Source organism: Clupea harengus, unplaced genomic scaffold, assembly GCF_900700415.2.
Source record: "Clupea harengus unplaced genomic scaffold, Ch_v2.0.2, whole genome shotgun sequence".
Taxonomy (NCBI): domain Eukaryota; kingdom Metazoa; phylum Chordata; class Actinopteri; order Clupeiformes; family Clupeidae; genus Clupea; species Clupea harengus.
This window is the reverse complement of record NW_024879578.1, coordinates 17,888-39,536: the sequence shown is the minus strand read 5'-3', so window position 1 is coordinate 39,536 and position 21,649 is coordinate 17,888. Positions and strand designations below refer to the sequence as shown.

Genomic DNA, 21,649 nt, shown 5'->3' with positions numbered 1-21,649 from the left:
CATGGGATTGGAGGACCTTTAGACAGTTTGGGTAAATGCAGCTGAAGCCTTTTCTTCCACGTCCATGCTTGTCTTTGTAATGACTCACTATTGTTTTTTCAATATACGAGACAAAACTGCAAAACGTACAACTCCATCTACAGTTGTAGCCCAACTTCAATGAATTAACCTTGAATCCTGGAACACAAAAAGACAGAAGTACAGCAAACCATTAGTCACATGAACTGCAAACATGAGGAAGAGCAAGCGGCTAGCTAGCAGTTGCGTACATTATCTTAAAAAAAAATACTTTAATAGTAGGCTTAGTGTTTTATTTGAGCAGTGTGTGTGTACCTATATATCCTATGTGTGATGTTTAGCACTACTGATGTTAGCTAGCTTTTAGCTGTTTAAAACCAAGGCACCTTGATTCAAAAATGTTGTTTTCAACCTGCTTACAAATCTGGTTAAAACAACTAGTGAATGTGTTTTAGAATAATATTAATGCGATATACAATAACTTAGTTTATGTTAACATCACTAATTAAATGTTAGCTGTCTAATTATTTAACCCAATGCTAGCATGAATCTACCGTAATTAGCAGTACTGATGTTAGCTAGCTTTTAGCTGTTTTAAACCACTTAATGTAGCTAGCTTTTAGCTGTTTTAAACCAAGGCACTTTACTTCAAAAATGATGTTTTCAACCTGCTTACAAATGTGGTTAAAACAACTAGTAAGGGTGTTTTAGAATAATATTAATGCCATATACAATAACTGACTTTATGTTAACACCACTAATTAATGTTAGCCGTCTAATTATTTAGCCCAATGCTAGCATGAATCTACCGTAATTCGATTTTTAACCAAGGTAGCCTACAGTCACAATTCAAAGTAACAAATAAGAAATAGACATACACAATACACAACAGCAAATCATCGCGACAAACAGCTGTGATATTTGACCGAATAGTACATATCTTTGAACATGGCGGGGCTGTGGGGGAAATGAGATGACTGTAAACACGATTTCCATTGACTAATCAACGGTCTGCAGCCAGCCCGGCTCGCGGGCCGGTTAAATAGACCACCTACAGAGGTGCTTTGCTAGCTAGCCAGCAAAGAGCACATGGTGAGTTCTAGCTAAGAGCACATGCCTGGACATGTCTAACTAACTAGTTGGCTTACGTTATTCCAACGTTAGTATGTTATTACAGCAAAGTATATTATAAACTACTACACAAATCTAATACAGTGGTACAATAATTTACCTTGGTAAGTCGCTTCGGCTCCTTCCTTCGGTAAGGCGTCTGCTTAAATGTGTGTTTTCGCACATGCGCAAAGAGCAGCCTCCCACGTTGTGAGTGGTGTACTCACAATATCAAGTTCACCAGCCACTCGATTTTTTTGCATTTTATTGAACTGACTTACAAACCTGAATTTGAATACTGAAAACTCATACAATTCAGTTGAAATTGCATAAAGCATCATCTTAAGTTGAAGTAAATTAAATAAACAAGTTACCATGACTTATTGGTCAAATAGTTTTTTACAGTGTATTCATAAAAAACGTACGTAAATTTGACATTAGTATGAACAGTTGAGACATTGATTCCGTTGGGCTCGGGTCGGGTTCGGACGAAATATTTGAATGGCTGTCGGACTCGGGCCGGGCTCGGGCACTACTCTGTCGGACGCGGGTCGGGCTTGGACAGAAAAATTCGGCCCGATCCATGCTCTAGTAACGGAGGCCTTAAAAACAGCTAGAGCAGCAGCTCAATCCTCGGCTCTCGTCCTGCTTGACTTATCAGCTGCGTTTGATACAGTCAACCACCGCATCCTTCTGTCCATACTGTCAAGCATGGGCATTTCTGGCAATGCGCACTCCTGGTTTGAATCCTACCTCACTGGGCGCTCGTTCAACGTGTCATGGCAAGGTCAGCTGTCTGTACCTCACGCCTTACCACTGGGGTGCCCCAAGGCTCGGTGATCGGTTCTCTTTGCCATTTACACCAAGTTGGGCCCTATCTTCTGCTCGCATGGTTTTTCCTATCACTGTTATGCCGATGATACTCAACTGTTTCTGTCTTTCCCTCCTGAGGACACCACGGTCTCGGCACGGATCTCGGACTGTCTTGCTGATATATCCACATGGATGAAAAATCACCACCTTCAGCTGAACCTGGCCAAAACGGAACTGATGGTCCTGCTGGTGCAAACCTTGGTGAGTTCACGCCTTGACTACTGCAACGCCCTCCTAACGGGCCCGGCGGCTTGCGTGGTGAAACCACTACAGATGATCCAGAACGCGGCGGCGCGTCTGGTGTTCAACCAACCGAAAGGGGCACACGTCACCCCGCTACTCATTGAGCTCCACTGGCTGCCGATAGCTGCTCGCATTAAGTTCAAGTCACTTATGCTTGCCTACAGAGTGCTTGCTGGTTCTGCTCCCACCTACCTAAATGCTCTTGTAAGGGCAAATGTTACACCCAGGACGCTGCGCTCGTCTAGTGAGCGTCATTTGGCACTGCCGCCTGTGCAAGCACGGCAATCCAGACTATTCTCATTTGTAGTTCCACGTTGGTGGAACGAACTGCCTAGTACTACCAGAGCAGGGGCGTCCCTCTCTACCTTCAAGAAGTTTTTGAAGACCCAACTCTTCAGAGAGCACCTCCCTTCCTAACTGGCACCTTGACTAGCGCTTAACTTGCACTTCAGCAGTTACCTTCCTGCACTTCTTTTTCCTTTCTAGGTCGTTTTTCTAATTCTTATGTAAAGTAGTATTTATTGTTACACCATGTTTTTTATTGCTCTTAGCTTGACTGTTCTCTCCCTTGTACGTCGCTTTGGACAAAAGTGTCTGCTAAATGACTAAATGTAAATGTAAATGTAAATTATATACTAAATAAATACTCGTCTTCACACATGGCTAATTATGGGCAAGAGTGTCCTATTATTTGTAATGAAGCACCATGTCTTTGACAGGCTAGGTAATGAAATGTATAGGAAAACAGGCCTATGCATTATGCTTTCCCTTCGAGAGAGGGTGCAAAATGTCACCGTCTATAACATCGGGTCGGAGTTTTAAACGAATAGGCCTATTTATGTAAAAAGTATTGATTTTGTCAATCGATCTTTCAGGTGTGGTGGTGTATTATAAACGTGCAATGGTGTATCTATTATGGTTTACAATCAGATCGGGAGCAAAATATCGGCTTCTATGGCAGTTATACTGGGTCGGACTTTTCAAGATTTCTCAAAATTGGGCCGCTAGATTTTGTTCATTGTGTGTGGATGTTCTAGGTAGTGTATTAAAATAACTGAAATACTGCATATAATATGCCAATGAAGTCAAGGGACACCGTAAACCTAAGAATAGGCGAGTACAAGAAAAAAGTGACGATAGCTTGACTTGCAAAGCTTGCAAAGATTTCCTCACCTACTCTTTTTTTATTATGTGAAAGACTTAGTCTGAAGTTGAACAATTCCCACCGAACATTAACAGCTTCATTGAAAAATCTTTAACTAGAACTCAGCTTAATCTTGAAATCTCGCCCTTCAGTCATTCATGACTTCATCAATGATTACTGCTTTACACACAACGCTGTGTCAACACTCAGATTTCCTTACAAAGTAGACTTTTTTGTTTAAAATTGCCCAGGGAAATGTAGTGTTCTCATATTCTAACCATTTTCTTGATCATGATAAGTTACTTCAATATATGTAAGATAAGATAATAGTAGATAATGCCATATTAGAGAGAAGATAAGGAAGGCATCAGGCCTAGACGGTGTGTCACCCTCCTGCCTGAAAGCCTGCGCTGATTAGCTGGCCCCCATCTTCACACGGATCTTCAACAGATCTCTGGAGCTGTGTGAAGTCCCCTCCTGCTTCCAACGCTCCACCAGCACCCCAGTCCCAAAGAAACATACATCACTGGACTGAATGACTACAGGCCCGTCGTCCTGACGTCTGTGCTCATGAAATCCTTTGAAAGACTGGTGTTGACCCATCTGAAGGGCATCACAGGCCCCATGCTGGACCATCTGCAGTTTGCCTACCGGGCAAACAGGTCAGTGGATGATGCAGTCAACATGGGGCTGCACTACATCCTGTAACACCTTGACTCCCCAGGGACGTATGCAAGGATGCTGTTTGTGGACTTCAGCTCGGCGTTTAACACCATCATCCCAGAAGTCCTCCTCACCAAACTCACCCAGCTCACTGTGCCAGCCTCCACCTGTTAGTGGATTACTGATAGACAGGAAGCAGCAGGTGAGGCTGGGTGAAATTACATCCAGTACCCGTTCAGTCAGCACTGGAGCACCTCAGGGATGCGTGCTGTAGGTGAAACCGGGGTTGCTACATTAGTTTAATTAAATCAGTCTCATAAAATGTAATAATCATTACATTTAGTATTTAATATTTTATAATTAAATTACTAAAACAATGAAAAGCTCTAGTTGTACCACTATGCTACAGTCTAAGTATGGTATCACAATACTATCGTAGTACAATATCACTACTAAGTCTATAACACTTCATGAAACAACCAGAGAAGTGAAGGCATTTGAAGTACTTGATTGGCGGAAAATGGCTTTCACTGGAATATTGGAACAATAACAGGCAAGACAATTGTTTCAGTATAAAATAAACAATTTATTAAAAGTAACAAACAGAAATTAATAGTAATATCAAATCAGGTATAATAACATACACACTGCAGTAAAACAATTGAACAAGGCACACAGTGGGATTGGGGAATGAGGTCATCTGTTTCAGCAATGCAGAGGAGGGTGCGTTAGCTTCCTCGTCTCTGTCTGTGTGTGTGTGTGAGTGGGTGCGTGCGTGTGTGAGCGGGTGCGTGTAAGGGTATGCGCAGTTGCGAGTAAACGCGGTCGCGCGCATAATGGAGAGATGGGGAAAGTGAGAGGGAGGCTATGCGCAAGCGCACAGGCGATAGATGCTGTGTGCGTGAAGTCAAGAGTGCGTCAGGCCCCAACTAGAGGGAGAATGGTCACCGGATGCTGCTGTGGGTCCGAGACAGGAACGCTATGTTGCTTAGGCGCAAATTTAGTTGGGGGAGGTGCGCAACGTAAAGAATGCCTGAACAAAGGATTCTTGCCTTAAGGACAAAATCCGAGCTAGGCCTCAATTCAATACAAGCTCTTTACAACACTGAAATCGCGATGTGTGCGTGTATATGTTCAGGTGGTGATGTAAAGTGAGTTCGAGAGAGAGAGAGAGATGGTGCATGCACAAAACTATCTAACACTCGCAAAAGAACCAAGCAAGATTATCCACGGTCACAGACCGTGTAGATTGTGAATTTCAGTTTGCATTTAAATCTTAACGAAATAAAATAACAGCACTGATCACATAGAATTAAACATACATATAAAACTAAGTTCTGCCCAGATATTAGCCTTACTTCGATCGCTCTTGCGTAGCGACCAAGATGTTTTCTGCGGTCTTCCTTGGAGCAGCATGGAACGCAGGCGTCGTGGAAGTAGCCAGATTTCTGCCTTCTTAATCAGTTCGTCAACTGGACCCGGGACGAGTCTCGAAGGGAATGAACGTTCTGTTTGTCGACTTGAATAGATGAAAAGGGAACCGGTCGCCTTCTCGTATTCAATAAACTGCTGGGCTGCAGTGTAGTACTACCGATATAAACTCAGGTTGCAACTAACGATTTCAAATAGATTAGAACTTTGATCAGAAGTCCTATGAGCTACGTGTCGTCGTGTCCTCCTTTGTCCTGATGAGAGATCTTCTGCAGGTATGGTATCTTTATTTGTGAATGGAATTCACTGCTGCGAAGACCAAAACGAGAGAGAGAGATTTTCGGGTTTGGCGCGGTTATAAAGCAAAAAATGCGTCACCCAGTTGTATGACCTTGTTACGGCCAATGCTGAGTCATCGAAATGTAGATAAGGAATGAAAGGTGATAAGGGACCTCTGGGTAATGTAGTCTATGGTGAGACCACCTACATTGCATCAAGACTGGAAATCTAACTCCAAGACAAGGTCAAGGCAGTTGAATTTTGTATTTATTGCTGTTAATTCCAGGGAGAAAAAAAATAAAAAATCAACAATTGGTATAAAATCCAAATCATCCTAGAAATATATTTGACCGGCAGTATAACCGGCAGATTTATGTGTACAACAATCCCATGAGATCGCAAGGTTCATCCAACAACATCAACTTAATGTAGTGGTCCACCTTTTACCATGTAAGCATTTCGGCCTTCTTGTGTTTCAGTACAAAGTCCCACTATGCAGATTGATGTTTAGTGTAACTGTAAAACTATGTTTCTGTTGTTGTTGTTGTTCTTCTCTTCAAGCAAAATAGGTTTACAATTTCAGCAGTCACTTCAGAACATTTTAAGAAAAACCTTAATCACTGAACTGAAATCTTGACTGCTCACCGAAATAATCACACTCAAAAACCTAACCTGGACAAGATGGAGTATGAGAGTAGTGTTAGTGTTCTCCTTCTCTTGCAAGTTTTCTTTCTGACAGTGACAGTAGCGCTCATCTTCATTACGATCCTATTCCATTTTCCTTATCGAGTCTAACTATGCATATGTTTCTTAAAAGTGGCATGACCTGCTAAGAGTCTACTAATCTAGGCTTTGTCCTTGGTGAAACCAGAGTATATCATAGTTGCACGAGAGAAAAAAAACACCATCAAAACAAAACACACAAACAAAAATAAGGAAGGACAAACAACGACGCTGTAAAGTGAACAGTGGGTACAAAAGAGCAATTAAAACAAACAGAATGCCACTTCTCCAGAGGGGACGCTACCGCATCGATACAAACAAGTCGACGGAGCTACGCTTGAAAGTCAACACTGACTGGCGTTAGGGAGAGCTGTGATACCCAATGGCACCATCTAGTGGCAATACAGCACAGTGCATCGTCTGAGGCCTACTGGATGGGATTACACAGTAATTAGTCAAATTTGCCGAGTGCTGTTTGTCATTGCGAGAACCTTGAACTCAGTTTTGCTGAGGGTAATCTTTGTAGAACCCTTACTTGATAAAGTGCATATTGCCAAAATGAGAAAAAAAATTAACAGCAGCTATTATTCACTATGACATGATGAAAACATGATAAAAGAAACTTTCTAGTTGGGAATTCACATTATGTAGACTGGAAATGCGCTCAAATGTTTTTGTTTTTGTCTAGGAGTAAAACTGAAATTCCTTAGCACTAAGAAGTTTAAACTGTTGTACATTCAAAACACTGCAGCAAAATGGAAAAAAGGAAACAAAATTCTATTTCCCCCTATTTCCCCCTTTCTTTTCCAGAGCATAAATATACAATTGTAAAAAAGGTAAGAAACCCTTGACTTAGACCACTATGGATCTCCCTTTTTAAATCAATGAACAGATCATTTAAAAAACCTTTCATACTGAAGAATAAGATCCTTTGTGTCCGCCTACAGATAAAAATGTGTGTTTTTACACGTGAGCTTTCGAATGCTCTCACAATTAATATATATGGCTATTCGACACACTTATCTAAAACCAGGCTAGTTCGGATTATCATATCATTCTGTTCTTCTCCCTATATAGTGTGTTTCAGCCCCAAATACAACAAGGAGTCACAGTCACCTTAATTGTATCCTTTTCCTGAAATGGAAAAGCAGACAGTCTTACCCATTCACAGCCGTCCAGTCGATGTTTCTTCAAGAGGTCTCGGCTTCTTGCGGATCACCTGTTTGAGTTTACGATCTGGATTCGTGGCTGGGATACTAAGGCAAGAAGGCCATGTTTTTCGGGGGTAGCTCAGTCCATAGGAAAGACGCAGACGCGGACTCTGGTATTTCTCTTGTATTTATTGTCAAAGCTCAAAAGACTCTAAGACTACTAAGACTCTCTAACACAAACTGCATTCGCCTTTTAAATCCCTCTCACATGCATACACGTTCTAAACCACCTCCCTTTTTCATGACACTTCTTAGCAACATATGTTCATCTCTGACCCATGTGTCACCTCCTCGCAGGCCCAGAGGCCCCTTCCTGCCCCCTCCACCATTGCACAATGTACAGCACAGTGAAGTTTGCAAACTCTCTCAAAGTACACATTGTTCTGCTTTACATTCTCGTTGGTTAAGCACATTTCATATTTCACACTTTTTCAGCAAGCATATATGGATATAGGTTTGTGTAAGCATAACTCAAGCAATTTCCACACACAGTTATTTAGCATGTTTCACACCACATATTAGGAGAGCACACAGTGGTTATATCATTGCACGACATGAATCAAGCATCATTCAGCAAAGCACATATAGTATATATGTTTATCAATCATTATTAATTGCATATGGGTTGGTACGGGTTGCAGGTCCACTCTCATAAGCCATATTCATCAATACTCGTAGGAGACAAATATGCCTTTTGTTATTTTCTTTTTTAAACATTTTTGAAAATAAATTAGTAAACATAAGCCGCTGTCTTGGGGCGAATCTTCAGTGCAAAATACCAGACGCCACTTGGAAAGAGTCCCTACATGAAGCAAGACAGCTTCTCTCTCTCTCTCTCTCTCTCTCTCTCTCTCTCTCTCTCCCTCCCTCTTGTGTACAAACAAGGAGGCACAAGTATTCACGTTTGCCAAGTCTTTAGTCACACCTGAAGAAATGCAAAGATGAAATGGCGGGACAGGAGTGGCGGTGAGATGAAGAGCTCAGACGACACCCCCACCCTCCTAATATAGTGTTTACGGGTGGATTGCCAACGTCGAACAGGAGATGTTTGGTGGGTGCAGCGACTCATCCTTCCGTGTTGTCTAGTGCTTCAGAATTGTGAGAGGCGACGTACTATAGCCGGAAACCACCTGGAGTGACAGAGACTAGCAAGAGTGAGTGAGATCCAAATTGTGAAATCCAAATTGTGAAATCTTTTATAGGCATATATATATATATGTGTGTGAAGGATTCATTTGTCATCATAGAATAATCCTGGAAGGTCCTGCCTAGAAGCTGCTAAGGGGCCTAGAATTCTTCTGGAACATTCTGAACCACCATCTTTGGATGAAGAGCTCTCTGTGCACTTTTTGAGTTTTCAAATAAATCCCTTGTTCTTCAAGGCTGAAAAGGTTCCAAAATAAATCCCTTCAGGGTGTTTCTATGTGAAACCAAACAAACTACGGTTTATATGGATGTACAGACTAAAGACATGAAGTGCCTTGAAGGCTACCTTGCTGTGTGGCGTCAATGGAGGGCTGCTTGCAGTCCTGTGCAATGTGCCCGGTGGTGCCGCAGTTGTAGCAGGAGATGTTGCCATTCTTCTTGTTGATGCCCCCCACGCCCGCCATGGCCACGCCGGCACCCTGCATGGAGCCCATGGTGGTTGGGTACACCTGCGGGTAGAAGCCCCTGAAGGCCGCCATCTGCTGAAACCCGTAGCTGGCCAAAGTCCATCTGCTACTGTAAAAACCTTTTCAGAGGCTGAGAGGCACTCAAATGGTCTTTCTTTTTTTTTCCAACACATGCTCCGAGTGTGTGTGGCCGTGGCCGTGCATATGGGCGTGCGTGTGTGTGTGCAGGAGCGCTCCGCCCGGGTAGGTGGCAGTGGCGACGCCCTGCGGGAAGAAGGGCAACTGCGTGGTGCTGCTACCCTGTGGCTGATGCTGCAGAGGGAGGAGAGTGGGAAGATGTGCGGCATCTGCTGGAACACCTGTCTCGCCGGCGCCATCTGGTGGAAGTAGTAACTGGACACGTGGCCGCCACCACCACCACCACCACCACCACCACAGCTGCCACCACCACAGCTGCCACGTTAACCGCAAGCGCTGCAGCCCATAGGCTGTTGCTGCTGGGGGTGAGGAGGGCCCTGCTGCTGTTGCGGTGGTGGTAATGGCTATTGTTGATGCTGGGCGAGGCTGTTGCCACCACAGGTGCTGCTGTTGATGTACGAGGTGCTGTCACTCTGTGCCATACTGTGCCTTAGGGCGGGGCTCGGGCTTGGGGCAGGTCCAGGGGTGTGGGTGGGGACCACCGCCGGCACCTGATTGGCTGAGGCATTCTGTGGACTCACCACAGCACCGGCCCCTATGCTAGGCATAATGGAGGTGGGGATGGGGAGGCTGTAAGATGGCGGCAGGCCCGAGGGGAGGCCCATGCACGGGGGCTTGGCGTGGGGGTCGGGGGAGAGGGGCATGGAGCCAATGGGGATGGACTCGGGGGTGTCGGGGTAAGCCGGCTGGAGGGGCGATGTGTACGTGGCGGGGGCGGCTGGGTTGATGCTGATGGCACCCACGGGGTGTTGATGGAACACCGGGGCCCCCGAGCCGCTCTCGGAACCCGCTTAGTCATGGTGAAAAGAAATAAGGTGGCGGAGGTGAGCTGCAACATTCATTTCATTTTACGATGATTTCCTCAATGACATAGCGCAACTGTGGCATAAAAGCAAAGTCAAACTGGAGATATGGCTATGGCTTACTCATTGAACATCGGCAGACTGAACATGCAACTGCCTCACACCAGTTTTTATAATAGCAAGGGTAACCACACAACCATAAAACGCCCACAAACCCAGACGGTTCTTTTCTGACAGCCATTGTCTGTCCCTCTTTCTCGATGCATGGACTTTGTAGTATGAAGCAACAGTTTCTTATGAACACACCCTAATGTAATCGGCTGTCCACGGGGCACGTTCAAGCTGGGGGTGGCAGCGTGGGTTTGGTTGGGTTACAGTGTCCTTTGAATTGAGAAATATCTTTCCAAAGAATTGTTTTCAAAAAAATGCTTTCCAAAGAACAGGTTTCACACAGCCTGTATTAGAGAGCACTCTGTTCTCAGGCAACTTACCTAAGGAATCAAGAAAATAATTTTTGTCTGAATTTTAGGTATGTGTTTTTTTATTACCAAGAGAAAATGAATTGATTAATTATAACTTATAACTTTCAGAGTTTAGAACCAACTAACTATATTAGTTCTTCCAATCAGTTTTGAGCTGATTAGGTGGTTAGGCCAAGACTAGTTCTGATTGCAGTTGACCTGGTAATGTTCAAAAAGGTGCTTAACTGCAGGTCTGTTCTCAAACTCAGAGAAAACATCAGAGCCTGATTTCTGATCAGATATTCTGGATGTTTCGGAGATTGTTCTAACTTTCAGTTGTTCACATCAGCAATATATTTAAGATAGTAGAAAGGTGGCAATGATTTTTAGCATTTTTACTTTTTTTAACCTCAATCCAGAGGACAACTGCAACAGCAAACTCAGTGGCATAAAGAATAATGCAATGTGATAATGGTGTGAAAATGTAAGGTTACACACCACAGTTTTATTAAGTAAAAAAAAGTCTCAGACATATCCTGAGAACTACTAGATGTACAGAGTCCAGAGAGCAGACTCTGTACATCTAGTAGTTCTCAGGAAATGTCTGAGTTGCATTAGCCAACCTGTTCCATGGAATAGGGGAGTGGCTGAGCATGCAGTGGAATATAAATTTGGGAAGTGAGGTGAGAATGACATTCACATCTCTGCGTTGGTGGTGAGAAATCACTTGATACCAGAAGCGAAATACATTTTAACGGTAAGTTCTACTGACTTTCTTAAGGGTTAAAGAGATTTCAATGGGGAATTATCTATGATTGCTACAATTTAGCCTTGGTTATATGTGGTGCTCACAACTTTTTTGGTGTATGGCCATTAGAATGGCACGGTGAGATGAAGTTTTGACTCATATGACTCCTTTGTCCCATTCTCTATAGGTCAGACAATGGAGGCACTGGCAGCAGCAAACGCAAACTTCTCTCTTGAACTTTTCAAGAAGATCACGGAAATCACGAAGGCCAAGAACACCGGCAATGTGTTCTACTCACCACTCAGCATCTCTTCTGCGTTGGCCATGGTCTCTCTCGGAGCCAAGGGAAATACTGAAGTCCAAATGCATGAGGTGAGTTCACAATGCACACAGTTCAGTGAAGCCATGGATAGCTTCACTCAGGGCAACTGCATTCAGTGCATGATGTAGATCAGGGTTTCCCAACCCGTGGGCCGGGGAGCACCCACCAGTGTTGAACGGAAAATGTTTCCGTTTTTTTTCCCCCTCAAAGAACGGATTTTTAGTTGAGACTTATAAATATACAATTTATGATTGAAATTGGATGTTTTAAACATAATATAAAATATATAAATAGGCATAACAGACAGATCTTGAAAATAATATCCTATCTTGTTCGAACTACAGTGTCATCAAGTTGAGACGCTCGGTTAAGGTTTAGTGTAGCTGTCGCTGAAATATACGCATATTTTATTTATTTATTCATTAAAATATGTTTGTGTTTGTTTATTTGTTTGTGTGCTTGTGCATACCAAATTGTATTTTATTATTTGCTGATGTGGAATTTTGGTAATACATGGTAAGGACACCTACTGGTGAAGAAGTGAATTGAGTCAAATAGGCTATGTGAGAAAGTGAAATTTTCTTCCCCTTCTCACCGTCTCATGAGGAGTTTGGCCCTGGTGTGGACTCCCCCGCCACAATGGTTCGATCCGGGCTCCCCCACCATAGTGGAAGTGAACTCAGCTGGCGGCCCCTATTTAAAGGGCGCCTCATGTTCATGAGGAGAGACTTTCTTGAGATGGCCATGGGAGAACTTTGAAGGCAGGCATGAGAGGCTGAAAGAATCTGGAAAACACTTACCTGCTGTGAGGTTAAGTGTATTGGTGTCTAGCTGTGTGGATACTAACCTGTGCTGTGAAGAGGTTCCTTCTGAACCTAAGTATTGAATATGTTCCTTCTGAACTTGTTAGCCATGTGCTGTGAAGAGGTTCCTTCTGAACCTAGGTATTGAATATGTTCCTTCTGAACTTACTAACCTGTGCTGTGAAGAGGTTCCTTCTGAACCTAGGTATTGAATATGTTCCTTCTGAACTTGTTAACCTGTGCTCTGTGAAATGTTCCTAGTGAACTTGTGAATCAGTGAATAATGAATCGGTGCCTCAAGAATATGCCTAGTTCTCCTTAGTGTTTGTAGCACTTTAAGTGCGGCCATCTTTGTGTTTTTGAAGACATGTTTGTTTATTGTTTATACATGTTACGGGGTGGACACCAAATAATCCCCATGTAAATAAAGAAGAATATTTTTATATGAAAGCCATCATCTCCTGCACCCTTCTTCCCAACAACACCACCCAGTCCAGTCGCAACCTCCCAAACAACGTGGGGTGACCGTCTGGTCCCTCACAGGCTACCATAGTCATGTGATGCACTAATAGCTAATAGCAGGGAAAATGTAAGTTTCGTTCTTTTGTAGCTAAGATGTGCAGGAAGAGATTTAGCTATCCTGATTTAGCTACCCTGAACGTTCTGGTTGGAGGGCGCACATCGTATGGTTTTGTATGTCTTATTTCAGTGGTTCCCAAACTTTTTACAGTCCCGTACCCCTTCAGACATTTAATCTCCAGCTGCGTACCCCCCCGTAAATTAATAGGTGAAAAGTTTTCCTTTTCACCTATTACTTTAATTCCGTTTTAATCCGTTTCGGCTCATTTTGTTCACCCAGAGGTAGATTGATGGCTTAAAATGAGTGAATAATATGTGCCACAAGTGACCCAAACCTTTTAAGGTTGTTGTTTGCCAGCCATCAACAGAACAGAAGACTAAAAAAACATTATTTGCAGGCGATTGGGAAGATGAGCGAATTCATTTGACAGGCTACGGAGGTCTGTGTTGAATGATGGGCGTGGCCGGAGCGGAGTTCAGCACAGACGTGACATTTTCTCAGTGGTTTTGTTTTCTAATTAATGCTTGTTCATCGTTGCGATCGTTGTTGTGTTTATAAGAAAGAAATACAGCCTTGCAGGACAAAATACAGGGGAATTTGGGCGATTTTGATGCACAAAATGATGTTTCCGTCTGAAAGTTGCAATTCTGTTTCAAACGGTACATTCTGCGAATTCCATCCGTTTTCTGTTATCGCGGACATGTTCTCCCCGGTACCCGCTGAACAACTTTGCGTACCCCTGGGGGTATGCATACCCCAGTTTGGGAACCGATGTCTTATTTGATTAGTTATGTTAAAAGTGTTAAAAGATAATTCGTTAATTCATAATATCATGGAGAGACTAATTTACGTGACATATGCTGATGTTAGAATGTGATACATTTTATTTCAGTTTTTCACGGTGGTTTGGAGTATGAAAGCAAATAAAAACTCATCAACCATCAGTTGGAGCGTGGTTCATCTTTAACCAGGAGAAAAGTTTAGGAGCAGCTACATTTAGTCTGTGGCGATATTAGCAGAAAAAATGAGAAGTTTCTTAAGCAAAGAATGACAGCACTGGTAATGTCATACTACCAAAAACAACTTAAATTCAGCGTAATACAACCCTGATTATATTATATTTGGTTTTGTGAATGGAGGTGACAACGTTGAGCCCAGGGCGCAGTGTGTCGAGTGCGTTTTAAAGCTGTCTAATGAGGCGCTCAAACCTTCAAATCTGAATCGACATTTGGAAACGCGACATCCAGCACTCACATACAGAACCAGGTCCTGGAAAGGATGAAAGGTAGCCCGTTCCTTTTAAAAACAAGTTAGACGAGTCAGTAAAGCTGCATTAGTGCTGTTTTTTTGCGTTATCAGTGTAGTGGTGTTCTACAAGAGGACATGTTTTTCTGTGGAGTAAGGTGACCAGATTTCTGAGACAAAATCCAGGGGGCATTTTCAGTTCAGACACGTTAACACCTCTAAAACATGTCATGATTTTGTCTTTGTAATCGAAAAACGGGGACACTGACTGGGCCCTTATTCATAAAAGCAGTTTATCTTACCCTTGTTCTTGTAAATCGCAAGGGGAATGTCAAAGAAAGGGTTTTCTTCTTAAAACGAATGACAAAGTGGCTGAAATGAAGAGTAGTAAAGGTAACAACCTTTTTCCCAGATAATAAGAACCAATATCAGTGATGAGAACTTTGTTGACGTCATGCACAAGCTTCCTTGCAGTAGGCCTAACCTCTGTGTTTGGCTGATAAGTGACTGGTCTGCACGGATGGGTGACAGGTGTAGGTGTTTCCAGCAAAGAAAATGTTAAGGCCATTGAGGCAACTGAATGCATTGTATTCCTATATTCTGTGTGAAAATCAGCTGGAACTATGAACATACAGATCAGGCCCATAGAATCCAGGATCTTTGGAATTGTTTTTTAGGTATTACTATACCAAAAGTGATTTAAGAAACAAACAAACAAAAAGATTCAAAATACAATTTCAGTAAAAAAAAATATTAAATTCAAGCAATGTCAAGGGAGATCTGAATAATCTAAAAAATAACAAGTTATGTGACACACTATCAGTTGACATATTTGTTGATAAAGAATATGTGAAGTTAATGTGGGAAAAAGACATTTCATTAGTGTCTTTTAAGAGACCACCACAAGAACACATGTTTGTTTTGTGTTTTTTTAAGTACTGTAGGCCTACCATTATTCTAGGCTACCTGTAATTGTCTATCTATGTAGCCTAAGCACATGACTCATTTAAAGATTTTAGCACATTGAAACCCACTGCTTAAAATTGAACTGGTGAGACTGTTTTGCTTCCACAGAACTATCAAAGTTCAAAGTACATTATTGTCATTGTCACACAAACAATGAGACAGACGTAAGCGGGAAGCGGGGAAACCGGGGACGTCTGGTCACCTTACTGTGGAGAGCTACTAACTCGAACTACTGCCCAGGAATGCTCAGTTCTATTTATGTTGATAATAGATTGCAGCCACAGATTTAAACATTATTTCAATTATTTGAATCATTATATTGACCTATTTCAGTGATTTCCAAACTGGGGTACGCAAAGGGACGAAAGTGAAACAGCCCATTACATTTTCAAACTGACCTATAAATAGACATGACATCTTAAGTAGTCTGAAAAGCCTCATGTATACACTCATGTATACATTGTAGTGTTTAGCTAAATAATTACATTGCCAAAAAAAGCTACAGGTAGGTTAGTCAAAACATAGGCACAACTTAGATCCCTCGTCAGAATTCCACTCGCTGATGCCCTGTGAAGAAAGCGGGAGCTCATTCCGGTTTCTGCACGAAAATGGATAAATGATTTAAAGAGTTAATCCCCGGTCCAAAGAAACACCAACCGCTACTACTAGTAGAAGGCCTAGCTACAATCATGAATACACCTGCCGGCGACAGCAACCCAGGTTGCTCTTCCAAGTCTAACTCGGATTAGGATGTTAGCAGCAGTACAGTTGCTGCTGGCCAGGGTACTAGCTTTTTTGTTTACAAATCAATTCAGTGTGACAGACATTGTGAAAAGCGACATAACAACTCACCTCAGTGAAAAGACTTTAAAGCCCTTTGCCACGACGTACTTATGTGAGAGTGGGTTCTTGACTCTGACGAGTAGGGCTGAACGATTAATTGCATTTGCGACTTAATCGCGATATGATAGAATGCGGTTTTCTAACCGCAACGTTTGCGATTAAAAAACGTGGTCTAAAAAAAAAAAACATTTTGCACACAATGTTTAAAAAGTGCATGCCTTGTGTTTATTCTTACAATGACTTTGTTTAAATTACTTAAATGCACAGTGGCAAAGCCACCAATTTGTTGTTCTTGATTCTGTAATGAGTAGTTAAATACAAAATTTTAATGTGGGAAATAATATTTTACACTAAATGTATCTAATATTGTGTTGGTCATATTTAAATCATTCATTATGTTTTGTTGGGAACATTTTTTGGATAAAATAAAAAAAATCGCATATTAAATCGCAATCGCAATATTGGGGGGGGGGGGGGGGGAATCGCAATTAGATTATTTTCCTAAATTGTTCAGCCCTACTGACGAGCATGAAAACAAACTTTGTGGAAAACGATTTAAGACTTTCTTAAATTCAGCCAGATATTGCAGAGTTACAGTGCCCTCCACAATTATTGGCACCCTTAGTGAATGTGACCAAAACAGGCTATGAAAAAATATGTCTTTGCTGTTTATCGCTTATTAATAAGAATGGAATATAGGTTAGCTTAAATAAGCGGGGTGTCTGTTGGGCCATGACCTGTTACACATACGGGAAAAAAAGCCTCGGAGTAGAAAAGGTTGGGAACCCCTGATGTAGATGATAAGTGAGCACAGAATATAGTAACAGAACACTTATTAATAATCCTTTTACCTTTTCCCTGAAGATTCTGAACCTTGACAAAGTCGAGGATGATGTCCATGTTATCATTACCCACAAGAACAGGACAGTTCAGTAATGCAGCAAGACCCAAAACTCCTCACGCTGTTTTTAGAACTTAAAATAAAAAAGCTACACAATACATTCGTAGCATGTCCATAACGTAGCAACAACAAGCGGACCGGGAGCACTCTGGTTCTGAGGAAGTGAGAGGTTAATGTTACCTGGCCTACTTATAGTCAATGGCAATTACCCGTATACAGAAGCCACGTTTTAATAAATATTTTATTAAACGGAGACAATTCGTTGGGATAGTGTGTTTTGCTTTTAACTGAGCAAAATGATGCTGGCAGACATGAATGCGTAGGAAAGAAGCTAAAGTGCTTCCTTTCCTTATCTCCTTTAGTATAGGGTACACTGGAGCATCCTTTATGAATGGAAAATAGATAGTATCGCCCCACAATTCCTTGCGACAGCAACAAACAACCGATCAACGTGACCCAAGCCAATAACGTCCACCTTCGCATAATTAGTAGCCTAGTATACAGCTGCGGAAAAAATTAAGAGACCACTTCAAAATGATCAGTTTTTCTGGTTTTACTATTTATTGGTATGTGTTTGAGTGAAATTTACATTTTTGTTTTATTCTATAAACTACTGACAACATTTCTACCAAATTTCAAATAAAAATATTGTCAGGTCAGTGAAGGTGTGGATGAAGGACCACCACATCAGGACCCTGTCATGGCTAGCCCAATCTCCAGACCTGAATCCCATTAAAAACCTGTGGAATGTGATCAAGAGGAAGATGGAAGGTCACAAGCCATCAAACAAAGCCGAGCTGCTTACATTTTTGCCACAGGAGTAGTATAAAGTCACCCAACGGCAATGTGAAAGACTGGTGGAGAGCATGCCAAGACACGTGAAAGCTGTGATTGTAAATCAAGGTTATTCCACCAAATATTGATTTCTGAACTCTTCCTAAGTTAAAACATTAGTATTGTGTTGTTTAGAAATGAATATGAACTTTTTTTCTTTGCATTATTCGAGATCTGAAAACACTGCATCTTTTTTGCTATTTTGACCAATTGTCGACGTTTTCAAGGAAAAGTGTAGGAAAAGACGATAGAAAGGACCATACGACCTTTAGTTTTATCGGCACAATATATTGAACACTTATCAATAATCCTTTTTTCATTTTCTCTAAAGACCCTGAACCTTAACAAAGTTGAGGGTGATGTCCATGTTGGCTTCAACAAGCTCTTTGCTGAACTCAACAAAGACGGAGCCCCATATGCACTGAGTCTGAGTCTGGTTCTCCTTAACCTACGTCCCCGATGTCGACTGCCAGATTCTGGAACTCCCCTATGAGGGTAAAGACATGAGCATGCTCGTTATGCTCCCAAAAAACATGGAGGACAACACCACTGGACTGGAGAAGGTAAAACAGTGACGTGCACAGTAATGCTAGATGGGATGGTACAAAATTTCCAACATAGAACTGAATGAAAAAAATACAACATTAGATGAAATATCTCTAACCTATTATCAGCCTAACCTAACCTATTAGAGGTTATAGTTTATGTATGTAAGTGTTTTTGTCAACTACAAACTAATATTTTAATGTTCAAACTTGAAAAAGTAAGCATTTAGTCCTTTTCGTCAGCTGTGCTAGCTTTGTAACAGAGGGTCCAACAGAGGGATCATTAGAGATTCAGACATTCAGATACCCAGTCCTTGCTCTGATATATAACCTCTCTCTTTTGTCACTCCCTAAGCTGGAGCAGATGCTCACGTATGACAAACTTGTGGAGTGGACCAGGCCTGACATGATGCACACCGTGTGGGCCCAGGTGGATCTCCCCAAGTTCAAGCTGGAAGAGACCTATGATCTCGAGGAGATCCTGGTCAGCATGGGCATGGTGGATACCTTTAGCCCCCAGAAGTGTGACTTCTCCGGCATGTCCTGCGACAATCTGGTTCTGTCCAAGGTCGTGCACAAGTCCTTTGTGGAAGTGAACGAGGAGGGCACTGTGGCAGGCGCAGCTACAGCTGCCATCGTGATCACGGGCTCTGATGGGACAGACCCAGAGAGGTTCATGGCGGACCACCCCTTCCTCTTCTTCATCCGACACAACCCCACACAGAGCATCCTCTTCTATGGCCGCTACAGCTCCCCTTAAGCTGAGGCTAGAGTGGTAAAGAAGTCTACATAGAAAGATGTCTCAGGAATGTATGAAGAGATCCTGTGTCTGACTAGCTACCTGTAACCTAAAGTCTTACTATAAATTTGAATTTTTCTTCTCATTGGAAAATAGTCTCATACTGGATGCTTTAAGAATGTTACTCTACCTAACTGTATGAACCTGGGAGAGGCAGTTGTAACACGAGCACTTCTTGCAGCCAAAGATATTTAAACAATCCGTATGTGGTTATTGACTTGTACCATGTCACATGTCAAATAAATCTACTGGAAATATAGTGCCATTGTCTCTTTATTTGTGCTTTAAGGGAAAAAACGAATGATGTTTTAACACATATTGCCTCATATAGCCTCAGCACTAGAGACACTAGAGACAATAATGGTTCATTTGACTAGCAAGTACAGTCCAGCAATAGAACTCACACTCCAATAGAATCAGTCAGATGCAGCGAAAAGTATTGCAAGAGACTGCTTATTTAGACAAACAAATAAAAAGCTGAGAATTGTCCCTGTAGTTCACCAGTGCTGGTTAGGTCTAACCGTTTGCTTCTGAGGTGTATATATATATATTTATATACACGTCTCGAAATACATTTCTTACTGTAGTTAAATAACTAAGTTTGTGTCCGGGAGCCATGCTAGGGCTTCATTGTTCAAAGTAGACAGTGCCTGAGGACCAGGGCACTGTTACTTGGTGCAGCCGTTGATGATGTGATCAGCAGTTTACTCCGGGTCCCCACAAGGTTTGTAAGTTGTTGTATGTGTTGACAAACAAGAGCTAAGAGATAAACAAGTGTACATGCTGTGTGTATGGTGCACTGATCCGTAAGTTTGATTGGATTTAAGTCATTGCTGTAGGTGAAACCGGGGTTGCTACATTAGTTTAATTAAATCAGTCTCATAAAATGTAATAATCATTAAATTTAGTATTTAATATTTTATAATTAAATTACTAAAACAATGAAAAGCTCGAGTTGTACCACTATGCTACAGTCTAAGTATGCGTCTAAAATGCGTCAGTTTTGTGACCTTGTTGCGGCCAATGCTGAGTCAGTGAAATGAAGATAAGGAATGAAAGATGATAAGGGACCTCTGGGTAATGTAGTCTATGGTGAGACCACCTACATTGTGTAACAGGAGCTATAAGGGGGAACCCCACAGCCCTGTTTAAGTAGCCAACTACGCCACCCCGGGAATTGCACCCAAAAAATATTTAAACTAAATGTTCTAATAGGCACATCAGCCCTTATGAACAGGTTCGAAACACATACCACACAAGAGTCGTGAATTCCACAAGTTGTTATTTATAATAAAGATATGTAATTATGATATGTATGCTTGTAGAGGAAGGGATGGACCTAGACTGAAAGGTTAGTCAAAGTAGAAAAAGGTATTTATTAAATAATCAATAAAAGGGCTTAAACAATCAGCACCCTGAGGTTCAGGGCTGACAAACACGCTAGGGAAGGGAATTAAATGGAAACAAACTATAGCAGGCAGAGACTTACCTTAAAGGGGCAGCAGGCTAACTGGGAAGTGTGCTTCAGGACTCACACCACCCTTGTGAAGGCAAACACGGCACAGCACACGAAAAGTGACCAGGGTGACACAGCAACCACACAGCAACCAATGATCACACGTGAATATGCACTGACGGGACTCCACCACCAGGTGACTAGCCCCCCTCCAGGATAGCACAATGCCTGCTCATACAAACAAAAGGGGATAAAGAAAATATGAAAGCACCAGTCGACCCCAGCGGTAGGGCAAACACACATATACAGGGAAACTACAGGCAAGTTAGATTCCCCTCTCACAGGATACCTGAAGTACTAAAAGAACTACACATAAACCATACACATGCAAACGATACAGACAGAACACAGGAACAAACGCGTGCTGTGCACAATTATGCCCAAGTAGGCAACTGAAATAAAACACGGACCACAATAACAAAACCAAAACAAGTTAACGACAAGACAAGACAGCAGCTCGTGTGGTGACTCCAGCCCTCCACCAGGCCGGGTTGTGTCTGCAGAACACAAATCATAATTAAAAACCAACGGAGGTAAAATGATGCCAAAAGGGAGATTTAAATAAAATACCCACGTTACTCGGAGACACTGGCTGCCGCGGGGACATGCGTCCTCACTAAACAAACATGACACTGATATAAATATAATTATAAAAATTCAATGACCAGGTCTGCTAACCCATTCAAGAACGGCGCATACCTGGAACTAGATGTGAACAACAGTTCTCGAGGTCAGCGAAGGAGGAGATGATCACAACACCAGGCTACAATAAAGGAC

The 21,649-nt window shown here is 42.2% G+C and overlaps 1 pseudogene; it reads left to right on the top strand.

Moving 5' to 3' along the window:
- The first annotated feature begins 11,333 nt into the window (after positions 1–11,333).
- Positions 11,334–19,615, top strand: LOC122129003 (annotated as a pseudogene).
- Positions 19,616–21,649: the final 2,034 nt, after the last annotated feature.